The sequence below is a fragment of the Cygnus olor genome, chromosome 4 (genome assembly GCF_009769625.2).
Source record: "Cygnus olor isolate bCygOlo1 chromosome 4, bCygOlo1.pri.v2, whole genome shotgun sequence".
In the NCBI taxonomy this organism is placed as follows: Eukaryota; Metazoa; Chordata; class Aves; order Anseriformes; family Anatidae; genus Cygnus; species Cygnus olor.
The window spans coordinates 1952374-1979632 of record NC_049172.1 but is presented as its reverse complement, the minus strand read 5'-3'; the positions used below and the strand labels follow the sequence as shown (position 1 = coordinate 1979632).

The window sequence follows — 27259 nt, the reverse complement described above, 5'->3', positions numbered from 1 at the left end:
ACTGCTTCATTGACTGTCCTTTATGAAAAGGGAGGGTATGCCCCAGGGATTTTGATCACTCCACACTTTCCAGACTTTCCCTGAGAACACTGAACAGCAATTATGTGTCCAGTGCAGATAGACACATCCAAGATGTTCAATTTCCAGCAACTGCAAGGCAGCAGGTGTGGATAAATGTTATTTTCTGTTTATTTCTTGATTTCAGCCTTTATTTTTCCCAAAAGAACTTTCTTTTGTGCTTTGTTTTCCTCAATGATACACAGCATTTTGTAAGCTTTATCTGCACAGCACATACCAGACACACTGCTCCATTTTGTAACACCAAAATATTTCTCCCCTCTTTAAAGCATAGATAGTCAAGAATGCATACACCACAAAATTTGTGGGGTCCTTACATAGTGGCCTTTGTATCTTCTCTCTTCCACTTCTCTGTACTCATTAAACTCTGTGCTGGCTTATTACTCTGTTATACATTCCTTTCAAGTTTATGCAGCTTTCTCAGATTTCTTCCCAAGTGTCCTGTAGAAAAACCCAGACAAATACATCTCAGACTTAATTTCTTCCATAACTAACTAAACACCCATACTTGGAACTCCTTTTTCACATTTGCCCTTTCCCCTGTTCTCGACCCCAGGTTGTAAGGTTGCTGTTTTCCAGGTGACCTAACTGTCTTCTGACCTCTCCATTCCCACATCCTCCCTCTCCCCAAACCTTTAGTGTTAATGAATGTGGGCAGGTGATCTCATGACAACCTCTCTTTATAATTATACCTTGAGGTTTCCCTGGAAACAAGACTACTACTTGTGTGCTGCTCTTGAAGAAAGAGCAATGTATAGGTAATGAATTAGCAGTGAAATGTTGCCACAGGGAGGGATGCTGGTGTGCTGGCCTGAGGAAGCTACATACAAGTCAATTCCTTCTCCCTGGAAGGCAGACTCCTCTCCTTTGGAGATGCTGATGCTTAAGATTTAAGAAATTGAAGAAATGGTCAATCGTGCAACAAAGGAATACAAATGAGGGACAAATAGAGCAGCTGCCAAGTCTGCATTGCAACAGGATGCGTAAGCAGAGACATTGTCAAGCCTTTTTGGGGAGATGAACATTTAAAGTCATGGCAGATTCGGTAAACTGTCTTTGTAATCTCTAATTTTACAAGGTTTTAAAAGTCTTATTTTCTGAACTAGTAAAATTTCAAATGGAGTATCATCTCTCCCACTTCGCCACTTTTCCTCTGAATTTGTTTTGAGGCCATAAGCTTTTCTCTCGTCATTGACTATTGTTAGGTACTTCGCTAAAGCTATCAACACAGCATCTCTGTGACAGAACAACCATGCCATCGGCTAAAACATTACCACAGTTAGCTGCATTATACGCGATGCTACCACGCTACATAAAGTGGCAGCTGCCACTCAAAGCCCATCGCTGAGCAGAGCCTGAGGACTGGGCTGCAGTCTGCTGCTCTGCCCACTGGCCTCGGCTTCCAGAGTGCTCTTCCCTGGGCTGAAAGCCTGGCTGAGATTCTAGCGCATACGACAGCTGAACGCAGCTTACTCATTCAGGCTCGGTGCAGGTCAGAAAACTTGCCAAAATGTCCACAGTGACATGACAAGGGAGTTGAAGGGGGCAGATATGACAGCTTACATGTGCGTGTTTCATAACTGTGGTCTCTGCAAGTAGGTGTAAATTGCCTACATTTTAAGAACACTTTCTTGTTTTCATAGACGTGCCAGTGAATTTCTGGCAGTTTTCTCAACATGATAATTTTGCAAAAAAAAAAAAAAAAAAGGCCCTTCAAGGGAACTCACACATCAAATGCAGCCTAATGCAGTGTTTAAAAATCCATTTGGCCTTTATCATCCTTTTGTTCTGTGCCATGGTGCGTGTCCTGAGAACAACGGCCATATTTATGGAGCAGCAGTCCTAGCAAATGTAACTAATGCCTGATTTAATCATGTTACACATTGTGTCGTCCCCCCCACCCTTAATTCTGTATTGCATCCCTCTAGGCATGAAGCACAGCATCTTGTTTGCTGGTTCTGACTCAGTGCTGAAATGAGCTTACAGTCCTCACAGGTTTTTCTTTCACTGCTCCTCAGACTTCTTCCTCTGTCAACCTGCCTTCAACAGTAACACATATGGAAAGGGTTTGAGTTTTTGTTCCTAGGCCTATTTTACATTACTCCACACCACAGGAAATGTGCCCAGGCCAGGCCCATCAAGTTATGAAAATCCTTCTGAATCTCACGGTGTTGTTCCTATTTTTCTTTATGATAACTCGGTCTAATTTTGAATGAAGTCAAAATCTTGTCTTCACTACAATCGTCTCAGCAAGGAGCAGCAAATAAGGAATGATCAAGTCTCCAGGACTGTGGGGCATCCTGTACAACCTGAGACCCAAGCATCTAACCTTTTATAAACACAGAGCGAGTGTGAAGTACTAATGATATATTGGGCACAGAAAACAGGCACCAGCAGGGGAATTTTTTACCTGCATTATTCCAACAGAGCTTTTCAAAATAATTATGCCTTTTTTCTACCATTTCAGTAGGCCCTCATGCCTACTGTATTATAGCTGTGCAATTCCATGTATGAAATCACTAATTAAAACGTACTCACAGCAAGGTTATTTATTGAAATGGAATAGCTGGGGTGGACACAGACCACTCTCGAGGATAAATTAGCCTTTCACCTATCACTAAAGCACAAAGGAGGGAGAGGAGAAAAAGAAAAAGAAAAGATCAGGATTCTAAATTATTCTACTTTACTTGCATAGTTGAAGAATTATGGATGAGAGAATGGTGGTTTACTGCCATACCACAACACTATTTGGTGGGATATTTCGCCTTTCTGTCAGCTACCTGCAATCGCATGCATCCTGAAAGTTTCAAAATGGAAGGAAAGGTAGAAAGGAAAAAAGTAGAAACAACATTGAAAAACATTAATCTGGGAAGCTGCTGCTGTCCCAGATGTCAGAGGGAGCAGTCGCACTGAAAGCTGCCAGAGGACACATCAATTTGGTGTGTTCCTTCATCTGAGCACAGCATGCGCTCACAAGTGGGAAACCAGTGTGAAAGGGAAAGGAGAGGATTACAGTTACAGGTGAATTGCCTCTCTGGGATGAACCTGTCCTTGCAGTTGTCAGATGTGATTTCCTGTGCCAGCCCTGGTGAATGTGACCCTTGCACTTTTCCTGTATAAACCTGTCTTCTAAATTGATGGAGGATATTTCATCTTCCTCGCCCTCCATCACTGAGCTGTTTCATATTTGGGCCAAATGAGTTAGTTCATCCTGTGGGAGTACGAGCTAGGCAATGAACATTAGTCAAAACAGAACCATTTTAAGCAACAATTGCAGAACTGTTACAGCAATTAAATTTGGGATTGTGAATGCGAGCATCGGCACTGATTTTCTGCATACAATCAGGAAGCAACCCATATTGAGAGCACCAAATGTTTAATCAAAATGTTCTTCATGTTGAGTACTGGTTGCTTATGAATAATCTGAAATCCAAGGAATTATACATTTTATCCACAAATAATGCTGAATACCAACTATCTAACTTCAAATAGAGATCCCCACTGTCTTCTGCAAAGAGCCTGGAAATACTAAGATCCATAATGTGTTTTATCAGTTGTGTAACTTGCAGCTGTGCTTGGTACAGCTCACATATGAAGTAAGTCAAATTTGTTTGTTAGTTTTGCTAGTTTTTATGAGTCACATGCTCCCCACAGGCAGGCTGAGCATATAAAAAAAAAAAATTACTCCCAATATATCTGTGAAAAAAGGTACTTGTTAGTTAAGATTGCAAAACCTCATCTTTGTCATTCTCCATTAGAAGTTAAGTAACATAGAGATGCCTCAAGTTTCAAGACAATTACGGTTTTGATTCCTCAACTTAAAGCTCTTTCAAAGTAACAGGTTTTGTAGAAGCGGACACTCAGCATTTTGAAAGGCATCTACAACGTTTCACAAATTAGGAATCACAACTTCTGGAACTCAGAAACATCACTTGCTGCAAACTGTCTCAGATTCTGTAAAATGAATGTGAACGTATCCTTGCAGTGAGGATAATGCTGAGTGTCACTGAGAAAGGTTATGTTTTCATTATAGGGGTCTCTTCTGTTACATTTGGCTTTCCTTGGGAAACTCATTACTGGACTGTTTATTTAGAGTAGTACACGTTAAGATCTATTACCCCACTCAACCTATAGATATCATTGGCCTAGAGGGAATTTACTTGTAAATTTTTCTAGCAGATAATGGGAGCAAAATAAAACTGCTTCTATATAAGGGCAACTCTAGCTTTAATTCCAGGCAGGGACACAGCTGCAACTCTGCTGATTTTGTAATTTAAGCTGTACTGGTATTTTTGACCAACCTTATACTTAAAGAATGAGGTGGAAGGGTTCCATGATAGCTCACAGCTCCAGCATTCAGTCAAGCTGTTAATCCAAACCTTCAGTGCTTTCGCAGGGCACATTTTAACACCCTTTACAGCATAGTCTCCTTTGCATGTGTGTTTTCAGCTTCCATAATTACTCTCTTATATAAAGGTCTCTAAAAATGGATAAAAATTACTCTGTGGTCATATTGATTGTCTCCTCTGGCCTCAAATACAATCCACTAAATATTGGCCTTCCATTTCATCTTGTTATGGCAAATAAATTTGTGACAGTCACTACAAAATTGTTTTGGAGACTTCAAACACATTTAACGTAAGAATAATGTTTTTACAGTGTCTGACACTTGCCCTGGTTGAGTTCAAACGAGCAGTCACTTTTTCTACATTATATGTGATTGTTTCTTTAAAGTATTTTCTCAGGCACTTAGAATTTAACAAAATGGTGTTTTTTTTTTTCTTTTTTTTTTTTTTTTAACCTCTAAATTTCAAGTGATACAAAGATTGAACTGAAATCCTCTGGATTACATGCATGTCTAAAATATGGTATGTTGTACTTTTGAACAGGCTAAGAAAAGACTTGAAATCAAATATCAAATGTGTTTGTTCTTTATTTTCTGAGAAGTGATAGCACATTTCTTCTTCATAATTTTATATTTTGTTTTACCAAACATTAATAAACACCTGTTCCAGCAGTCTGATCCCATGTTAACAAATCAATGCACCTGAATACAAAGATCTGTGGACATGAATAAAATCAAAGTCACCTAAAATGACACCTGAAAAGCTGATCCTGGAGGATTTGTATCTACACTTAGGATTGTGCACATCCATTTAGCAGGTAAACAGGCATTTCCAGGGATACTTTAATACCCTATTATTCTGCAAAAACTAATGCTACAGCACTTTTATGGATGAAGTGCAGAGTACTTGTTAATTTTTTTCCTAGATGCTTATATAAAATTTTCAAAATGTCAGGGAATATATATATAATATTCAATCATGTGGTATTAAAGTTGGTGTAATGCTTACAGGAAAGACTATAGGTATACATCTGAGAGTGTCATTTTCCACTCAACTTTATTTATTGGCACATAGCAAACTATTTTTTCCTCTCCATTTCCTTTTCTCCCTCTTTTTCATTATTTTTTTTATTGGGTATTAATTTACACTCTCGTGCTTGAACACATTTGGTCTGTCTACCCATCCACTATTCTTGTTGTGAATATGTTCTTAATTAGTGTTCAAAAATGTAGATTTACAATTATGATGTAGTAGGTGTAGAGGACTGAAGAAAAACCGTACTAAAGGGGCATAATTATATTCAAAGAAAACAAAAGAAAAAATGAAACTTCAAATGTTCTTGCTTCCCATTAGGTTTTACCATTGATCTCTGCATTAGCTCATTCACAGTATTTTTGAGTTTAAATTCTGTTGTCCATTATAACTAGGGAGCTTTAGACCTCAATTCAGCAAAACAAGTCTGCTTAAATATTTAAAGTTAAGCATGTGCTTAATTTTGCCCTTCAGCTAGAATTTTAATACTGTTTTAGGGCTTTATGAGAACAGAATATATGCCTTAGTTTCGATTCTGTCATTGCTTTGCCTGGACTGAATGAAATAATTTTGATAGTGTCATCTCTAAAAAAAAATAATAATAGTAATGAAAAGAAAAGAAAAGAAAAGAAAAGAAAAGAAAAGAAAAGAAAAGAAAAGAAAAGAAAAGAAAAGAAAAGAAAAGAAAAGAAAAGAAAAGAAAAGAAAAGAAAGAAAAGAAAGGAAGGAAAGGAAAAGAAAAAAGAAAAGAAAAGAAAAGAAAAGAAAAGAAAAGAAAAGAAAAGAAAAGAAAAGAAAAGAAAAGAAAAGAAAAGAAAAGAAAAGAAAAGAAAAGAAAAGAAGAAAAGAAAAGAAAATAAAAGAAAAGAAAAGAAAAGAAAAGAAAAAAGAAAAAAAAATAAAAGAAAAGAAAAATACAACAGCAAAACAACAACCATATGTAGCAATATTTTGCTTTGGGAGTTGCTTTGGGAGTTTTCACATAACTGTGGTTAATAGTTGTGGTTATATCAGATAAAGGAGATAACTTTGCTCAAGCTGAAGAATGAATGGCATCTGCAATGAACTAGAAATCTTGAATACAGACGAATAAAAATTAGTAATAGCTTATTGCAAAATGTAAAAAATAGACCTCAGAAAGCTGTATTGGTATATATGGTACCTGGAGTTATTTTACTGAAGCTGAAACATACAACTTGGCAGATCAGTAATTTATGTTGAAAGGTACGCTACTTTCGTTAGCGTACCTTGAGTAGTCGGGTCAAATGGATTCCTTCTGTAACTCATCATCAGAAGAGTACTGAGGGTAAGAAAGAATGTCACTGGAATCTTACAGAAATCTAAAAAAAGAGATAAGGAAAACAATCCTGCCATGATGTTTTATCCACAGTCACCAGCATTATGTGCTGTTGGTAGATCTCCATTAGCAACACTGTTGCCTGACCTTTGCCAGCAAGCTGAGCAAAGCTAACACTGACATCCTTGGGTCATGGCTAATTGCAGACTAATTGCAGTGCAAGAAAGCCACTCACTTCAATTGTTTTTAGCATGAGATTTTAAAAGTCTGTAAATTAATATGATAATACTGGCTCAAATTTTCTGATGTCAAGAATTTCTCCAAGCACTTAAATGAAAAAGAGCTAGTAGTCTGAATTTCTAAAGGAGAAAACTGAAAGAGAGTGAATGAGGACACCTTTCTTTAGTCCACCACTCCTGTTTTCATGATTTTTATGGTATGGCCCAAGCAAATGCTAGAGAATTCTACTGTGTTAACACCAGTTGCCTCACACAAATGCAGATAACCAAAATGTGAATTGAATAGACAATGCATTTCCTTTCATCATGACATTTTCTTCATAAAGCTCCCAAAGCAAAGCCCAAGTGTAACTAGTTACCCATAGAAAAAGAAGAAATCTGACCCCACCGTGTTCTTCAATAAAAGACACAAAGCCATAACAAGAACTGTGACTGGAATCTGGGGCTTGCAAAATTCAAATGCAAAGTATTGAATATACTTGTAAGATTCCAAACAATCATTCTTTTGACTCGCTCACAGATGGATAAAGTAACTTCCCCACTGTTTAATGTCTGATTCAGATATTTGCAACGGTGCACTTTACTGAAGCTATTGATCTCAGTGCCAAATTAATATGTTATACAGGAGCTAATACAATTTTGTCATAATGGTTCCTGTTGCTTGAAGATCCATAGACCCATGACTGCACTCTAAAGGAAGATATGCAGTGTTTTTCAAAGTGATTAGGTGACACAGTTGCAATGTCATTCTATTTCAGCAGAAACCATGTTTTTAGAAGAATTGCATTATTTACCAGACGAAAAAATAGTACCCTCCCCAAAATGCTGCTTGAGTTAGTTTTGTGATGTTTATGTTCTAGTTGTAGTAATGAAAAGTATGAAAAATAAGAACAGTCAGACCTTCTGAGTAAAATTAGAAATGAGACTCATTCTGAAGCATATGAATAATTAAAAATGAAAAAAAATCTGTATTTCTGGAAGCGTGATTACTGACATCACTCATATCTAGAAGAGAAAGGATGTGGCACTGGTAGATGGATTCCCCCTTCAATTTCCTACCCAGGGAAGGAATGAACAAGGCAGTACTGAAAATTTCTTGGTAAGGAAGGTTCCTGTCTAGATTTCTGGAGAAAGTAAGCCCACTTATTATCTTAGGCAGATCTAAATTTTTGAACACCTTTCTGCACAAACCATGCGGCTGCATCTAAATCTGGTCTGGCAGCTGAAGTTTAGTTTCAGGTTTGTAGAGCTGGCTGTATCCAAGTATATCCACAAAGGTTTGAGGGGCAGAGTTCAAGTATGAACCAGAGTCTCTTCCCTGAGGTCCCCTGCCCAGAAAGCCACTTCATTTGTCCCTGGAATGAGGCCATAAGCCTGAACAGGAGCTGTATGGACACCTGGTGATTTAACCCTCAGCCAGAACTCTAGTCCCGAGTTCTCCAGACAGTAGACATGGAGATCCTATTCTGATCCTGTTGAAATGCATGTATCCATTTCTAAGTATTGCAGAACATTGAAAATAGTGCAGGAGGCTGCAGTAGCATTAGGGCATTGTAACCACGTAAAACAAGTGGAAGTAAACTCTGCTTAAAGCAATACTAAAAGAGCATGGCCTATACCAAATTCTAATTTGGAGTAGGGGAATGTGCTCTAACACTACAAGAAAGTAGAAAGATAGAAGCAAAAGGGGAAAGTGTCTGTGGTTTACTGGCTGCTATGCCTAAATATATATTTTGGTTAATTTTTAATTTGATATTTGGAGAAGAAATGTTCTGAGCATTTAACTAGGTAAACCCTACACGAATCCAGGTGGTAGCTGGATTTCAGTCTGGATGTGATGAAAGATGTATATTTAGTTTTCCAGAGTAGGCTGGAATGTGATTTCTTCCATAAAGAAACATATTTAATGTGGGTGCTGACAGAAACATGAGTACAATTGATGCTGCCAACTTACCACCCAACAAAAGCAGAAAGTTACCCACATGGAACAAGCCTGCTGCTTTGACTCATTTGAGAAAATGAATCTTTTTATTACCCAGATACTAAGGTTAACAGAAAAAAATAACAAATGTGTTTTGTTTTGATTTTATCTGTCTGGGTCTAAAGCTGTTGTTTAAACAACATAACCTTCCATACAGTATGTCTGAGAAATGAAAATTCGGTTATTTAGTCACTGATGTAGAAGCATGCACAATGTAGAAAGTTTCCCTGTGCTTAGATGCAAGTGTTGAGTTACATTCACTTCAGAAGCACAGATGAGCCCTGGCTTAGACATCATAAAAAAGGCATAAAATAGAGTTACACCGAGATGGAAAGATTATCATGTAGCATTTTTCATAAAGATTAGTCTATACTATGTGTGCAGCTAACAGCTTTGGTAATTTATACATCTGTAACGTTGAAGGCTATTGACTCAGCCTTTCTGTTGGTTGGTGTTTCTATTGCTGACTTGCCCTCAGAAGTAAAAGTTCTGCCAAGTTTACATAGAAATCACTTGCTATATTGTTTAATTTGCAAATGTTATCTAATTTGCAAAGGTAATGCCGAGACTTTTTTGTTAGGATGGAGAAATGTCAAGTATTTTCTCTTAGAGGTTTAATGCTGGTTTAGTTTATTTGTGAAAATAGCTCGGTACTCTTAGGTGAGCTCAAAAGCAGTTGAAATACCTTCTAAATAACCCAATGGTCTTTTTGATTCCTGTAACAACCAGAACTGTAACCTTACTGCCTGGACCCACTGCCCCATCAGCCTGACTTCCAGGAGCTCTATTTTACTTACCCCGAGGTAGATATTTTAGCTTAAAATTCAGCTGCTCAGTTTAAAATCTTTATTTGTGGAGGATTCTTCCTTGATTATCTCTTCATTTATTTGAATCAGAATCATGCTTCATTTGTGTAATTAATGAATGTTTAAGTTTCAGGAAAATGTAAACCCATAAAAATTACAGGAAAACTTTATAAAACCTCAGAATACACAGCTTACTCTGCTCAATTGGATGTCTTTTGAAAGGATGTCTTTCTGTCAGGATACTTGTCTGTTTGCTGAATTTATTGCTCAAAACTTAAAGTTTTCCCTGGGCATTAGAATGTTTTTCTCCTGCCTATTTCTGATTCAGGGCTTGGGCACCTCCCTCCATGCCAGGGGGTGGCTGTGGGGCTCAGGGCCAGCTCCATGCTGTGGGTAGTGTGGTTGACAGGGTGAGGAGTGAGCGAGTTGGTAACGTTCATTGCCTTGATAACTGGGCAGTGTCATCTCATTGCCAGGTGGAAGTCCTGGACTGACCAATATAGGCCATTTAAGCTGAAAACATTGGTCTTCTTAGCTTTTGAACATTTTAGAACAGCACTATCTTTGTTCATGAAGAGATGGAGCAATATGATACAATTCTCTGGTGATTTTCTTTTCAGTCATAGAAATGAATCACAACCACAAAAATAGATCATATAGATCGGGACATTGACTGTGAAAGTTGAAAGCAGCTGCAAGTGAAACATAATATATCAAATTCTATAGTTAACAGATTCTTCATGAAAGTAAATTTAAACACTAAAGAGAACTAAGATAAAGGAACATCGAGTCAAATCTGTGGATTTTGACTTCTCAGAAGGATTCAAAACTCTTCTTCCTATTCATTTACATGCTGACAGTGCTGTGTGGATGTGATGGAAGGTAGGTCTGATTTTAAATGTCTAAAAATTCATTGTTTGGAGAATGCCAGAGTTTTTTCCTCAACATTTCACATTCCATTTGTTGACCAGAAAAACAGATCTTGTGGAAAAAATCCTGTTGCTAGAAGGTCCTGAAGTGCACTAAAGTAACTCCACCTCCCTGCAAATCTTTAGCCAATTATAAGTTACGTTTAAACAAATTTGATATTTCTGAACATTTCAAAGGCACAATTAAGGTTTAATTGCAGGAATACAAGCAGAGAAATTAGAGTTTAGGTTTACATTGTTTTAGGTACTGCCTGTATGAACACTGTTGCTCAGTGGCAAATGGGAAGTTGTGCATATCATTTTGGAGAATCTTATTGCTTGAGAGATCAAAACATAGAAGGTCTGATACATGCTTTCTTATATGAAAACAAAATCATAGAATAAATACAAAACTTTTGTTAAAACCAGAACTTTAAACACTATATTTCCAAGTGTCATGATTATTAGTAATGGGAGTTCATGAGGAAAGGGTCAAGAATAGTTTCTGCTTATCCATGCATGTTATGTAAAACTTGGATCCTTCTTAATGCCAAAGGGGAAGATCTTATAGGATATTTAGAAGTATAGCTTTGCAGGAGAATCTGAAGTGACCTCTCTACTGCAGTGGAATCATACCCACAGACTAACAAAAAGCTGCCACCACTACGTACTAGCTTCACACTCTATGTGCAGAAATTGTGTCCTTAATGCTAAAAGGAAACACAAAGAAGGGACCACTGATTGAAAGGAACAGATGAAGGGCAGGTAAATAATATAATACTTTCCAGGAAAGCACAAAGAGCTCAACTTCATTGGTTTTTGTTTTTCTTACCTAGATAGGTTGGCTCCAGATGTGGAAAACTCCTAAAAACATTCTGTTGTTCAGGAAAATGTAGAACTGATATTGTTATAATTGGCAAGAACAACAGATTTTCTTAACTACAACTATTAACTCTTTTGGGTCTGACTTGAACAAATAAAATAAAATAGAGGCACTTCAGATGAAGGTTGTCTTTAGAGCTGTTTAAAGTAACAAAAAGAGAAGTAATCTGTGATTACTAAAAGCAGCATTCTTCATATGGACAATTTACTGCCTCAGTAAGCCCCTGGGAAAATAGACGGTTTTAAAACAAAAGTAAAAAGGCCAGGCATAATTCAAGTCAGCTTTTGATTCAGAAAAGCATGTGCTTTAATTTAAGCATGTGGAAAGTCTAGTGTGTTCAACAGTGTGAAGGTGAAGGACTTAGATGATTTGGCAGGTCACTGACTAACTTTCTCTTAGTTTGGACATTTTGGACTGTTCATGAAAACAGCCTGACATCAGGTACTTTGCATACTTCCAGAGTAATTTAGAATAAAACTATTATTTAGAATAAAACTACTACTGGTCAAGCTAAAGTTAAGCAGGCTACATGGAGTGTATTATTTTCATGCACTGACAAAAATATAGCCATGCAAAGCTCGGGCGCTACAGGTGCAAGAAAGCTGCTACCGTCCTCATGTATGCTACTAATTGTCTACAAACTTGTGGGGAAAAATAACGTTCTTCTGAGTATTTGGGAAAGTCTCAGGCATATCATATCAGGCATAACCTGAGCTTACAGCACTTCTTCCAAGCTCAGGATCGGTGTAGGAAATCGGGGAAGGGGGGCAGGAAACCTGCGTGGATGAGCAAGGAGCTAATCGATAAGATCAAAAGGAAGAGGAAGGTCTGTGAAATGTGGAAAAAGGGCCTGTCCTCTTGGGAAGAGTATAGAAGTGTTGTCAGGGCCTGCAGGGACACAACGAGGAAGGCTAAAGCCCACCTAGAGATGAGGCTTGCAAAAGAGATAAAAGATAATAAGAAGGGTTTTTTTTTTAAGTATGTAAAGAGTAAAAGGAAACCTAGGGATAATGTAGGTCCCTTGCTGTACGAGGGGGGTGTCCTGGTAATGGGAGATGCCAAGAAGGCGGAGATACTGAATGCTTTCTTTGCTTCAGTCTTTGCTTCAAGGACTCCCCCTCGGGACTCCTCGACCCTGGTGCGGGGAGAAAGGGGCTGGGAAATGGAGGGCTCCCCCGTGGTTGACCCGAGGGTAGTTGGGGAGCGCCTGAGTGGGCTCAACGCACACAAATCCATGGGTCCTGATGGGATGCATCCACGTGTCATAAGGGAGTTGGCAGAAGTGATAGCCGAACCACTCTCTATCATCTTTGAAAGGTCCTGGAGAACAGGAGAGGTGCCTGAAGATTGGAGGTTAGCCAATGTCACTCCAGTCTTCAAGAAGGGCAAGAAGGAGGATCCGGGAAACTACAGGCCAGTCAGTCTCACTTCTGTCCCTGGAAAGGTGTTGGAACAGCTCGTTCCGAATGTCATCTCCAAGCAATTGGAAGAGAAGAATGTTATGAGGAGTAGTCAGCATGGATTTACCAAGGGGAAGTCGTGCTCGACCAACCTCGTTGCCTTCTATGATGACATCACCAGTTGGGTAGATGGGGGCAGATCAGTGGATGTCATCTACCTTGACTTTAGCAAGGCTTTCGATACTGTCTCCCATGACATCCTGATAGCAAAGCTGAGAAAGTGTGGGAGAGAGGAGTGGACAGTTAGGTGGGTTGAGAACTGGCTGACTGGCCGAGCTCAGAGGGTGGTGATTGGTGGCGCAGAGTCCAGCTGGAGACCTGTGACTAGCGGTGTTCCCCAGGGGTCGGTGCTGGGTCCGGTTTTGTTCAACATCTTCGTCGACGACCTTGATGAGGGAATAGTGTCTGCCCTCAGTAAGTATGCTGATGACATGAAGCTGGGAGGAGTGACTGACACGCCAGAAGGTTGTGCTGCCATTCAGCGAGACCTGGACCGGCTGAAGAGATGGGCAGGAAGAAACCAAATGAGGTTTAATAAGAGCAAGTGTAGAGTTCTGCACCTGGAAAGGAACAACCGGATGTATCAGTACAGGCTGGGGGACGACCTGCTGGAGAGGAGCTCTGAGGAGAAGGACCTGGGGGTCCTGGTGGACGACAGGTTGACCATGAGCGGCAATGTGCCCTCATGGCCGAGAGGGCCAATGGGATCCTGGCGTGCATTAAAAGGAGCGTGGCCAGCAGGTCAAGGGAGGTGATCCTCCCCCTCTACTCTGCCCTGGTCAGGCCTCACCTAGAGTACTGTGTCCAGTTCTGGGCTCCGCGGTACAAAAAAGACAGGGAACTCCTGGAAAGAGTCCAGCGGAGGGCCACAAAGATGATACGGGGCCTGGAGCATCTTCCCTATGAGGAAAGGCTGCGAGACCTGGGTCTGTTCAGCCTGGAGAAGAGAAGACTGAGAGGGGATCTTATCAATGTGTATAAATACCTGAGGTGTGGGAGACAGAGGGATTTGGCCAACCTCTCCTCAGTGGTTTGTGGGGACAGGACAAGGGGCAATGGCCACAAGGTAGAGCACGGGAAGTTCCGCACCAGCATGCGAAAGAACTTCTTCACGGTGAGGGTGACAGAGCACTGGAACAGGCTGCCCAGAGAGGTTGTGGAGTCTCCCTCTCTGGAGATATTCAAGGCACGTCTGGACGCCTACCTGGGCAGCCTGCTCTAAGGAGCCTGCTTTGGCAGGGGGGTTGGACCTGATGATCTTTCGAGGTCCCTTCGAACCTCTTCAATTCTGTGATTCTGTGATCCTTAGTTATAGTCTGGGGAAGCCTTATGATATTTGGTAAGGAACACATGAGACTTTCCATATGCTCAAAGTAAAGCACATGCTTCTTCATTGCAAAAAGACAATCCATTCCTAACGCTGGGAAGCAAAATCTGTAAAATCGGTGGCTCTTTTGTTGTTGTGAGCTTTGTGACTTTTGTGAGAAAAAGTAGTCCTTGTGACTACTTTTTATATCACGTTATTCTCTAGATAGAAGTCCTACTAATTACTTCTATATAGAATATAGGTTAACAGTCTAAATCTGATGTGGATAGTTATGCTTTGGTAGGAAAGAAGCATTACCTGATTCTCTGGAGAATAGGAATCTTTCTCCATACTTTTTCACTACTGGAGATAATGTAAATCAGGTTTTTTGGTACCAGATGGGGTTTCCCCATCTAAATTTTGAAGTGGTCTTTGGTTGTTAAAAAGGTGTTAGGCAGCATATCCGTCAGACAGGACAAGGGAAGAAAAAATCTACGTATATAATAATAACCAGTAGTCTCAAAATTGACCTAGGTACAATCCGCAGCTATTATATTGGAAACTTTTGTCTGTGTATTAGCTGATGTAATGTTCTTTTACACATTCCTATCAGAAAACAAAACAAAACAAAACAAAACAACAACAACAAAAAAACTTTGGGCCTGTCAGTTTTCTACAGACTGTTATTTCAGTAACACCTCACATGTAGTTAATGTCCCTGAATGATTAGCTGTGAGGACTGTGGACATAAGACAAGTTTGAACAAAGTATTTGTTATCTTTGGCATCAAGTTAGGGGGGTTGTTTGCTGGATACATTTGTGAGGTCATGCAATGCTCAAAATAAACCCTTCCTTCAGGTTTAAATATAACTTTTAATTGTTATGTAGCTGATATTATATCCTAATCAGCATCTTATCTGGGGTTTATAGAAACGTTGTTATATGCACACAGATTTAACCTTCATTGATTTCAAGGACTCTGTCATTATCCCATTTTCCAGGGCGAGGTGATTTGTAATTACTGAGCATTCTCATGTTTAATTTCATGTGATAAGCCTGAAACTAATAAATAAATGGGCTCACTTCATTCTGAAACCAAAATCATTTGTGGAAAATAGAAAAGGTGGGGAAAAGGCATTTGAAAGTAACATCTGCAGGCAGTACCTAGAAACGTAGTTTGCTTTGTACCTGACTATTTGCTTTGAAAAAGACATGTGGGTTATGATTTCAAAACACCATTTCTTTCTCTCTAATAGTACTACACATGCTAGTGTAAGCTACCCATATAGTTCCACAGTGAATCCTTGCTTCTTTTGAAAATGACGTCAAACTTCATTACAATGCTTTTTATTGCAATGTTTTGCTAGGGTGTTTTAAGTACATGTTAAGTCATTTAATTACCCTGAATAGGTTAGACAGGGTTAAAGATACCTAAAGATAGCTATTCCTGAGTTATCAGTAGTGAGATGGGTGAGACCTTTGAAAGTGAGCCTTCCTCCTACTTAAAACATGCACAAACTCTTACTCTTTCTATAGCCAACAAGATATTTTGAAGATTATTATTATTTTGCAACTCCCATTTTGTAACACATGCATAGAAAAAAAATGGACTCTGTCAAATCGGGATTTTTCTAACCCAAGTCTATCCAATTCCCACTCAACACTGCCATTACAAAGGCAGTCAAGTGCACTTAGCTCATGCAGCACTTATTACTCCCAAGTACAGATTATCATCAGTGAAAAATAAAGCCAGATGAGCAACAATCAAATCGTTTTGCAGGAGTTAAAAAACTTCCTTTTTCTTTACCATCTTAATGGCCCTTGAGCAGCTATGTTTGAAACAGCTGGTCAGCCTTTGCCTAAAGAGTCCTGGGGACTATTTGTGTCATTGCTCTTCATTTTAAGTATTCAGCACTAGGTTTAAATTGGAAATTTGGGGATGCTAAAGTAAAACTAATTTCCTGTCCTGACTTGATATTTCTGCAGATGCCAGCCCTTACAAACTGTGCTTTTACCTGGTCCACTCCTCAAATGCCTTGTAATCAAGAGAGTATTATTGTCCCATCTTAACACCTGCTGTATGGCATTGAGGAATGCATACTCTGTATGTATGTATGTATGGCTCGAAGTCAGTCAAAATGACAGAGACACACATTAGAAGAGAGTAAATGAGGAATTCTGGCCTATGTATTATACCTTCTATTATATATGAAGTTAACATAAAAATAATGAGCCAGTCTTACAGGAAAATCTTTTGACAGTGCATCAGGCTAAATAATCTCTTTGCCTAAGAGAGAGATTTTATTATAAGGGACTCTGGTTTTGTGCTCTCCCTCTCTTTCCCTTTCTTTCCCTGTATTCATCTGTAGTTTTTTGTAACTATCTTTATGAAGATGGTTTCATAGCATATTCCAATGGAATTCTGTAGGTACCTTGGAATTAGGGAACATCAGAAAGGAACTTTATCTCTGCATAAAAGAAACTCTAATTCCAGAAACATCAATATATTAGGAACTCTTGAAAGGTATATCAACATTTCACCATTTGGTGAAAATATACCAAATGGAAAAAGTCCATAGGTATAGTAGGTGTGCATATGCTTGAAATCTCTAGAAGAACTGAAAACACTTTCAATTCCTTTAGTAAAAGCAATAATATACATTTTTCTGAAAAGAAAAATCCTTTGATACAAATATTTTTATCCTTTCCCTCCTGTTGCTGCATCATCGACAGGGAGAATAGAAACTGAAGGCAGAGTTCTTAAATACCTCAGGTACCTCAGAGTGCTTTCCCCTTCCCCAGCTGTCTAATATTTCCTGAATTTTCTGTTAGTGGTGTGAGGCATAGAGTTTGTGATCAAGATCAGATGTTTTGCTTCAGAGGGAGAGGGGGGGCTTGTTAGTTCCTGGCAGCTGGTAGAGTTACTGATGTAGCTCAAGGGTCTGAAAGATGGACAGATTCATTCCTGTGTCTGTCCCATGATATTTCAGGTATCTATAGAGAGTCCTGCAGTTCATTACAGAAAAAAGACACCACAGAAATCAAAGTGTTGCCAGTCCCAACTGCTCAAAAATAGCTCATCTAGCAAATTATGTTATGCTAGCAGTGTGTTGATAATAGTCTCCCACTGATGTATATAACCTGTGCCAACAAAGAACAGGAATGCCAGAAACTGATAGTTACGTGAGCTGGTCCCTTAGCTCAAATGTTGATAGCTGAACATTGTTGCTGAAAGTCAAGCAGGTGATTCCTGCTGGGCCTGATACAGGTATGCAGACAGTCAGAAGCAGCCTACTGTCCTTGGCTTAGACATGATTTTACCAGCTGTACTCCGCATATATGCAGATAGTGTTACAGAAATGTACATCCTTACAGCAGCAGGCAAGACCTGTTACTACATCTCAGTACAGGAGGATCAGGGACATATGTGTATCAGCAGAATCTCAAGCATGGCTTGGGTTTGCTATTAATCATTCATCTTTGCACTGAATCTTAAAAAGGGCTTGGACTCCACAATGCCTTATGTTTGGGTAGTGGGCCCTTGCATTAGCATTCAGAGCCTATGCAGGTTGTCTAGGCTTCCTAGACACTGCAAGGTTACAGTGAAGACTGGCCTGTGCTTTATATCTCAGAACAATGTGAGCATGAGCTCAGTACTGCAGTAACATGGTGTTCTTCCCTTAGGCAGGAATTTAGCACAGCCAGCATGCCGAGGAAGAAGTCCCCTGAGGTAAGACTGGCCAGCGCATAGCTACTGAGAGCTATCCAAAGTACAAGAGATAGTGAGTTTTGTCATATTCAAGGCACTCCTCAAGAAAGTGCCACTTCCATTCATGAAACTGAAGGACTGAGATGACTTCACTCCTTTCTTTGTAAGGCATAGCTGCCAAAGGAAGAGGAGAATTTAGGGATCTATCTCTTTCCTACTCACCTCTTTCCAATAGCCCAGTAAATAAATCACTCAGGCACAGAAGACAATCATTTTCATTTTCTGCTTGAGATTCTTAAGACCTTCATTTTCCCCCACACTTTAAACATGAGTGAATGTGGAAGTCATGTCACCATAAAAAATGACCAGACGATCCCTTGAAGTTTTAATTCAAAATTATTATCCAAGTAAATGGACCAGAGGGAGGCTACAGGCAAAGAAAATGTGTTCTTTGTTTAGTGACTGGAATACATATGTGGGAGAGGAAAATCATAGCTTCTTGCCTTTTGCACCAAGAACTGAACATTGTATGTTATGGATTAAATAATGGTATTATGGATTAAATAATGACTTCTCAAAATTCTCCAGCAAAATGAAGTTCAGGCTGCATGTTAGATCAGGTTTGCTTTGTAGAGACAAGTGCTTAACTTCTGGATTAGATCTGAGTTAGACAGAGAGCTGTTCTGTCTTGTCAGGACCAGAGGAACTGTAAGGATTGCACTTAGGTATTTTAGAGCCTTGGAGGTAACAAAGAGTGGCTTACATCCCTCTGGGTTTAGACAGCAAAAATCTGAGGTGCTTCTGAATCATAGTTTTGATTGTCAGTGTCACAGTCTCACTTGAAGTTTCAAAAACCTTTAGAATTTGAGGATGAAACAATATCATGTGTCCTGCTCTTTCTGCCTTTTGAAACTAGGCTGAGAAGATAGTAGTCTGTTGTGAACTGGGCATTCTGGCAGAATTATCGATGAATTATCCATGTAGTAGTTGGTTGAGAACCCTTACTATTGTCTCTGCATTGTAATAAGCAGCCATAGATTCAGTAGTGAATCTATCATTTTAAATAACAAAGTGCATTGTTTCTGCAGATGTGTTTTTCTGTCTCTGTATGTATAGAAACCAAATGTTATATCTGGGTTTCTCTAATGATTGAAGCAATTCCTGTGTATAATATTAGCATGCACATATTAGCATTCACAGGCATATGCATACAGACGGTAAAGTGCTTCAGGATGTTTTGACATAAAATGTATGTTACTAATGTATTGCTAGTAATGACTTTGTCTCCTAATGACATTTGTAAAATGCTTGTATTTAAGCAATGCCTTCAGTTTAAACTAGGTGGCTATTTAACTTCAAAATGGCACAGTGTTAATGCTCAGCACCATTTATTATCAAAACATGCATATGCATGTTTAGTTGTAAGTGCTAAAGTACTGCATTTAATTCTTGTAATGTGCAACCCAGAATTTGATCAGAGCTAAAATCTTGAACGTGGACTCTGATTTTGATTAGTGGCACTTACACACTGAGGTAGAGACATTTCATATTACATTTTAACTCCATTTGGCATAAAAGTAGCATCTTTTTTCCTTGTATAAGAAAACTGTAAATCAGATAAGAATTGATTATTTTTGTTGGTTTAATGAAGTAAGATAGTGGATTTCTGACTAATGCATTGGAAAGTATTTATGTAATAGAGAGTCCTGCCATCATAAATCACTTTGCGGTGAATGCAACAAATTTTTTTATTGGAGGTCACCAGAGTCAGCAGCAAAATCAATTCAAATCAAATCTCACAGCTGCTGTATACATCAGAAGATTGCAAAGGATTAATACACTTACATATTTGCTCACCATACATGCCTAAATTAAATATTAATGGTTTGCATGACGATGAAGTCACCTTGCATTACAGCCAGATAATATGCTTTTATGCCAGACAGTCCCAGTACTGGCTGGAGTTTACATTTGAAAATGTAAATTTTGTCCCGTGGGCTGAGAATATACTGCTAGTTTTCGTGTTCCCCCATCCCCCTCCCCCCCCACTGTGGAGACCAGGATAATGTTTTGAAAATGTGTTGAATTACTCTCACAGGTAATATACTTTTGGCAAGAAAAGTTCAGTTCTGAACTTTTAAATGTTGCTTTTGCTTGTCATCTACATTAATACCCATAGAACAGAATTGCTGTGTTGTGGAAGCCATTTCTGTTTCCTCTATAGCTGAAGTTCAGAGTTTACTATCTCATATTTGTGTTTTATTTATTTATTTATTTTTAGTAGAGCCTGGCACTAGGATACATTGCTCAGAGACATAGAGTGATGGCTCTTGAACTTTTTTTTTTTTTTCAGTAGAACAGTAGCAGTCCTCTGAAACTGAAATCTCCTCCTATGTAGTTCTTCTGAGTGAAAAGGTAAAAAAATCTGTTTTTTTTTTTTTTTTTTCTGATATCTTTTTCCTTTGGGAAAAATAAACATACACTTACTATTCTATTTGTCCAAGAAATAGGATCATCCTGTATATTTTCCTTTTATTCCCTCCTTTATCTTCTCTTAGGTGGTAGTAATTGATGCATATTCTTAAATAAGTAGGTTTGTTGGAAGATTTTACAGCTTCTGGTTTGAAATTACTTGAAGTTTCTTGTGCCTACCTGGACTCAGGAGTCCAAATGAGACAATCCCATTAGAAAAGTAGCAAGATAGAAGGGAAAAAGACCTGTGCGATTGATTTATATCCCCCAGGATCTTGTGGTTATTTCATACAACAAAGTATTGGTGAATGACAAAGGACATGGGTTACAAAGTGGGAAACCTCTGAGCAAAACATCAATAAAAAAGCTAAAAGCACCATTGTTTCAGCAGCAGGAGTACCACTTAGCGTGATACTCTAATGGAGAATACTTCCTCTAATATTTATGAGCACCTTCTGTGTGGAGGATTCCCCTAGGTTCCTAGATGTGCAAGAGGGAGTCAATTTATGCAGTGCATCCTATTTACCACCATGATACAATTTATCAGTGTTAAGGGTGAAAACTCCATCTCTGTTTTGCTGAGTTCAACAGCAAATGTATATGCATATCCACATTGATCAACACTGGCACAAAATTAAAACCCTGATCTCTTCCATGCCACTTTCCATTAACTTGTTGAAAATGAAGGTAAAGGGATATTTTTACAAGGGTTATGTACTGAAAGGCATAGTATGCTGAGTGTGCAAGGCATTATTTGACTGAAAGAAACCTGAGGAAAGAGTCAGTCTGATCAAGCAGCTTCATGCTAAATCCTTCAGCATCTTCAGGAACATGGAAGTGATTTGTGGCTATGCCGTGCCACAGACTTATAGCTTGGCATACTTCTGTTGCCACTGCTAAAGACAAGTCAGTGGCCTCCAGTGTGCCAAGACATGGCAGTACTTAATCAGTGGTTCATATACCGGTAATATCATAGACCTAAACTATATCCTTGGTTTACAAAAAGGTCTCTGAGTAGGTATCACTCTGACGTGCTCTGTTCAAAGTACAAGCTGTAAACTCAATGGCAGGCATAATTATCATGTCAAAGAGATTAACAGCTAGTCAGTTCCTGGATGTATGGAAAGGAATGTATTTAACAAGTCAGTGATCTAAATTTAAGAGCACAAAATCTGGTCAAAGAGCCTAAATTTAAGTCATTTACCAGGTTCTGCAATTACAAAAAAAATTAATTGAACAATAGAGGAGCCACTTGGGGAATTAAATAAGGCAAGAACTCAGTACGCTTTTTCTTACTGCTGTTTATGAGTTAAGCTTCGAGTCATGAAAAAGGGGCAAAATCCTCTATTTACACGCGTTTCACTACATTTTGTGCTCAGCCTGAAATGACATGAGCAAAACAGAACCACTTTCATTGAGCTCAGTGACACAGTAAAATGGGAAGAAGCAATATAAAATTAGATGAAGAAAATCTTAAAGCCATACCTGAGACCTATAGACTTGTATAAATTTAACAAAATCACTTAAATCACTTTCACGTATGCTAGACCTCTCCTTGTATTTCAGGACAGAGGAGCCACATGTTGCCATCTATTAAAACTGTAAATAATTTGAGTCAAAGTTGATTAAGCAATTTACCTTAGTATGAAGGCTAATTAAAAAATTTCTGAGGTACATAATGGTAATGTAAATGAACTCTTAAGATGCTGAAATTGTCACATCCTATAAATGAGGCACCTAAATGAGGTTTCAATGCCAACTATATGACAAATGTGGATTTACATTTGGTGGACCTTTTCCACCGATTACTGTTATCCCCTAAACTCCTGTTGCACTTGCAGACTGTGGTGTTCTGAAGACCAAAAGAAAACTGTACTTAGAAATTTGCTGTTAAAAACACTATAACACAGGAATAAACAAGAGGCTTACTGGGAGCTGACTAATGGAGTGTTTCCTTGCATACATGAATACCCAATGCGGTGCAGGCTGAAATCTAACTCTTGCACATCATACCGACAAAAAGCTAGTTCTCAACACTAGAATTAACTTGACTTACATTCATTACGTGCAATCTTCTTTTCATGTTTTGCTGGAAAAGCCAAGTCTGATGTTTTCTGCTGTAACGCATTAAAATTAATGTAACTGAACTTGATTCTGCAAAGTGGGTAGGCAGTATTTCCTGTGCTAAATTTACCTCTAACAGAGGTTACTCAGTCTCAACTCATATAATTCATTATATGAAGCATTATTCAAAGTAGTGGATTTATTCTTAATCCCATCAGCTTTATCTCTAAAGAAATGGTCCAGTCCTTGTGATGAAAACTAATCTTAAAAATGTTCATAAAAACTATGCTGGTAACTGCCGTGAAAAGAATTGATTGAAAGTTTGGTAAATCTTTCCTGTAAAACTGGATCTAATTTTTCTTACCTTCACACAACACAGTTCTCTCATTTTTTTTTTTCCTATTTAATCCTTTTTATTCTTTCTATTATAGATTTTCAAGATGGAATTTACAGAATGAGGCAATAATTTTCCTTTTTCCTCCTTGTGCAAAGCACTGCAAAACACAGAGTAGAAAACATGCCACAACTTGCCAAGTTCTGCAGGGTGCAAATACTGCAAATCTTTATTAAAGCTATGATGCTTTTAGCTGCATAAAGGCTTTTAGTGTTTCTCAGAGTGAATTATCAATCCTTTTGCAATCAGCTACTAGTTATTACACATTAATTAGAGATTATTGTTATTTTGAGCTTATATAGATAAGGTTGTAAGAGGTGAGATTTGAAATATTGTTATTACTAATGACATTATGATATAAAGATCTAAGAAATATAATTTTAAATCTATGGCTGGAATTTATTTAATGAATCTGAAACAGTTTGAAAGATGGTATTGCCTAAGATACAAGACTAAGTTCTCAAAGACTCAGCCAGTGTCAGTGTGCCCACAAAGCCAGATAATTCACAAAGATGGAGTGCTTGAAAGACAATTTGTATTACAGACAGGGTGAATTTGTAAACACCCTCGATATGGGGGAAGTCACAGAAAAAGAGGAACATTGTTGTAAGTAAAGGGAACCTGTGGGCTAGCATGGGGCATCTTTCTGGCAAAGCTGTTCCCTCAGATTGAGATGCCAGGCCCTGACAGCCAGGTCATTTGGGGGTTTTGTCAAAATGGATCTGGCTCCCAGGTTCTGCTTGGGTCGGTGTCTTTGCACAAGTCCATAATGATGCTTGTGATGCTTGAGACGCAGGTGACTGGACAAAGTCAGGTACCCAGATATGTACCCCACTCTGACAAATTCAAGACTAAAGTTTGTCATGACTAACAAAGGCAGTATAAAAATGCCTGTTTTTAGGAGCTGGCAAGAAATTATGATAAAGTTTTAGGAGTGACAGAAAACTTACCTACAGAAAAATAATCAGTATAACCCAGGAAATGATGTTTCTAGCACTAAATATTTCAAAGAGAGGTATCAGTGGAAAAATTGGATTAAAAATCTACCTGCCCCATTAGAGGAGAAAGTGCACTTCTTATATATAATCTTCACAAAATAAACAAATCTAAACATTTCAGGAAGGATCTAGGGGATGATGAAAGTCACTTCAGTTGAGGACAACAGTAAATATAAACTTTGATGCTGTTTTTCAGAATACAAAGCATATTAAAGAGGGCTATAGATACCAAATAACTTTAAAGATTATATAGAAAAAAAAATGGGTACCAGCAAACAGGTACAGGTCATCAGGATTTTGATTTGGGTATCAGAAAGTGAGAGATCAGATAAACGGTTCCTCAAGGTAGTCAGTATTCCTATCGTCTTAAATAGCTCTTTTTTTTTTTCTTCTTTCTTTTTTTTCCCTATCCCCATGTTGCTTCTCTTCATATGTTATTGCCCTTTTTAGTTTTAAAACATTTTTATAAAGCTGGCCACACTACTGTATATTTACCAATAATTTTTGCAACTTTACAGGCTCAAAATTTTTTGGCATCTGTTATGTCTGTAACATGATTCATGTTGGTAAACCTTTAACTTCAGGGACCAATTAAAATCCTTACATGCTACTAGTCCCTCCTTTTTGTGTGTGTGTGTGTGACAGGCATTTGAGCACTTATCTGATCCTCCCTTTCTTTCCTGTTTTAACCTAAATAAATGAATAAATCTGTGGAATTTTGCCACACACAAAAATGGCAAGTTGCTTACAAAAACTGGAAGTTTTGTGACTTTGCACTACATCCTGAGTGAGCTCTCATAGAAGAACAGGTTGTGGCAGAGGGATTCTCTCTGTGATGTTTATTCTTTCCTAGCAGCTAGAAATTTCTAATATTTGCATTCTGGTTTGGTCTTGTGAGTCAGTTCCTTTTTGTGCTGATGGACAGTTGATGAATTTGTCAGCGTGACACTATGGAGCGTATTCTCATTTAGTGTTACAAGAGTTATACACATTTACAGAGCGAGAAATATCCCCTTGTGACATCAAACATTTAGATGCAAGTCCTCAACTAGAGGATAGTGTGAGAAGCGTTTTGACTATTTCATTCTTGTTAATATTTTATCAGAGTATTCTGCTCGTACGGCTTAGGTGCTTTGCAGCACAGAGTCACACACTCTGAGCTATACAGAAAAACAGGCTGAAAGGTGAGCTGGGTGGTCTGCACAAATCTTATCAAAGATAGTGCCTGGTGTGCAGAGACCAGATGAACTCAGCCCTGGCAATCCTCATGCAACCATCAGCATTCAGCACCGGGGCTGTTAGTCCCTGCAAAATAGTCCTTCAGGGCAGGCACAGAGCAGCATTTATTGACATAAAAGATGTTGTAAAGATCAAGGTTCCACCTACACACTCACAGAAGACTTCGCACATTGACTGTTCCAGATCAAATCATTTTGGAAGAGGGGAACCTAAGGTATTGTTTGAAATGCCAGTAGTGCAGCCCTTATCACACATAGGTGGTGGGATTTTTTTCTCCCTGTAGAGGAGCAGTAGCAGCAACCTGGGCTGCTGAGGTGCCTTGCTACTTGTCCCAGCAGTGGGAGCTCATTATCTGCCCCAACTGTAGGATATCAGACAATTAGGAGCAGCTCTTACAAAAACCTAGGTGTTATGTAGGAATAGCTTTCTTAGAGGGAATGAGGTGTGAGATGATTGGAGGAGAAGCAAGGGTGAAGCAGCCTGTTCCACAGTGCTAAAGGTATGGGTGTTTTGTTGGTCTAGTAGGTTAGAATTTTTGATAATTTGCCTGAAAGAGATGTTATGGATTGCTGTAGGGTGCTATGGGTTCCCTCTCTGCTGCATGTGCTGGGGTCGTGAGCTGGCTGGGTGCAGCCCTGTGCTGCTGCAGCTTAGGGGCTTTCAGAGCTACCCAGGGGCCTGGCTGAGGGGACAGCAAGTCAGCTTCTCTTGGAGATGTCTGCCCTGGTAGTGCCTCATCTGTCTGTGAGCTTCCCTGTAAGCCAAAGCAGGTGCTGTGCTGAAGCCACAGGTTCCTCCTTTCTCAATGAGTCTCTTCAGAGTATTTGGTTATCTTAGAAATGCATCTAACGGAGGAGTATGAGGTACTGATCTTATTGAGAGGGAGAGGTTAATTTGTATGTTTGAGCAGACTGCTTGCTTCTCCCTCTGTCCCCTGGTTAGTACAGGCTTCCTGTATAACCTCCAGTAATGGGGCAAATGGCCTTCTTTTTTCCAAGATAACTATGGTCCCTGAAGTGTGTAACCAGTAGGTGTTTGAGTATGCTTGAAGGAGGTGTCTGAGAAGACTTCTGTGGGTTTTTTGTTTATCTGAAGTGATTGAGGGTTACCTTATTCTGGTTTCTTTATTAGTGTCACCTCATTTGCTATCGTGTAAACCTGAATGGTTATACTGAAATTTTTTTTTTAAAGTGATTTTCATACAAACAAAAACAAATATGCATTAGAAAAAGGATAAGGCTTGTGATAAGAAATAACTTAGGAACCCTTAGTTACATCGCTTTTAAGCTTTTATGATTTTAGGTAATTCTGAAGCTGCTTGGGGCTGTATTCTTTATTTTTTTTCTGTGGTGTCTTCTAAATTACTCTGTATAAAATGCCTGCTTGTGTGTTACCTGCATATGAACATCAAACTGCGCCTGTCTCAACTGAGTAACATCATATTTGGCTTCTGCCTGTCCATTGCTGTTTGGTGCATGTCTATCTTTAAGGCTAATATTTTTGTAATTTACTTACAGGAGCTTGTGTTTTCTGTATATGGGCATATATGTGTCTGCTTAAGTACTCCTGCTTATGAATACTTTGTTGTTGTTGTTGCCTCAGGTCTATCTTCTGAGAATTAGGTCAAATGCCATAACAACAACCAGTGGGGGAAAAAGGAAACGAGAACTAATCTCTGTAATCAGAGACGAAAATAGGCTTTGGTATTGCTAGTGAGGAAGAACTTTTTGTTTTGTTTGGTGGCTATAACTATTTCTTTTTCTGAGAAAAGCTAATGTTACATAATTACACTACAGTGTAAATGTAATAGGCTGAGTCACTGGGTGTATGGTAGGGGAAAAAATAATGCAAGAATGTACAGTGAGGTTTTAATGTACTTTAGTACAAGAAACTTTCATGTCAAAAAAACCTATCTGGGAGCCTTGAAGTGTTTGTGCCCTGCATTTTGTAATGCAATCTCCTGTGATGTAAAGGCTTCTAACCTTCTTTGTACATACGCGTTGGGGAGTCAGGCTTCTAAATCAGCTCAAAAGACACTGGGGAGAAC

General features: G+C 38.8%; 1 protein-coding gene and 1 long non-coding RNA gene across 10 annotated transcripts in view; one reads left to right on the top strand and one right to left on the bottom strand.

The window, feature by feature from the left end:
• Positions 1 to 27259, top strand: part of LOC121069112 — a 272423-nt gene that overhangs the window by 42509 nt on the left and 202655 nt on the right. For 2 of the 6 annotated variants that reach the window (XR_005819275.1, XR_005819274.1), the window contains exon 1: positions 24054 to 25711. The exons of the other annotated variants lie outside the window; for them this stretch is intronic. This is a non-coding gene — a long non-coding RNA (uncharacterized LOC121069112). Of the gene's footprint in view, positions 1 to 24053; positions 25712 to 27259 lie in introns of those variants that run through there. 6 annotated transcript variants of the gene reach the window in all.
• Positions 1 to 27259, bottom strand: part of NDST4 (N-deacetylase and N-sulfotransferase 4) — a 155897-nt gene that overhangs the window by 120683 nt on the left and 7955 nt on the right. The window lies entirely within an intron of this gene.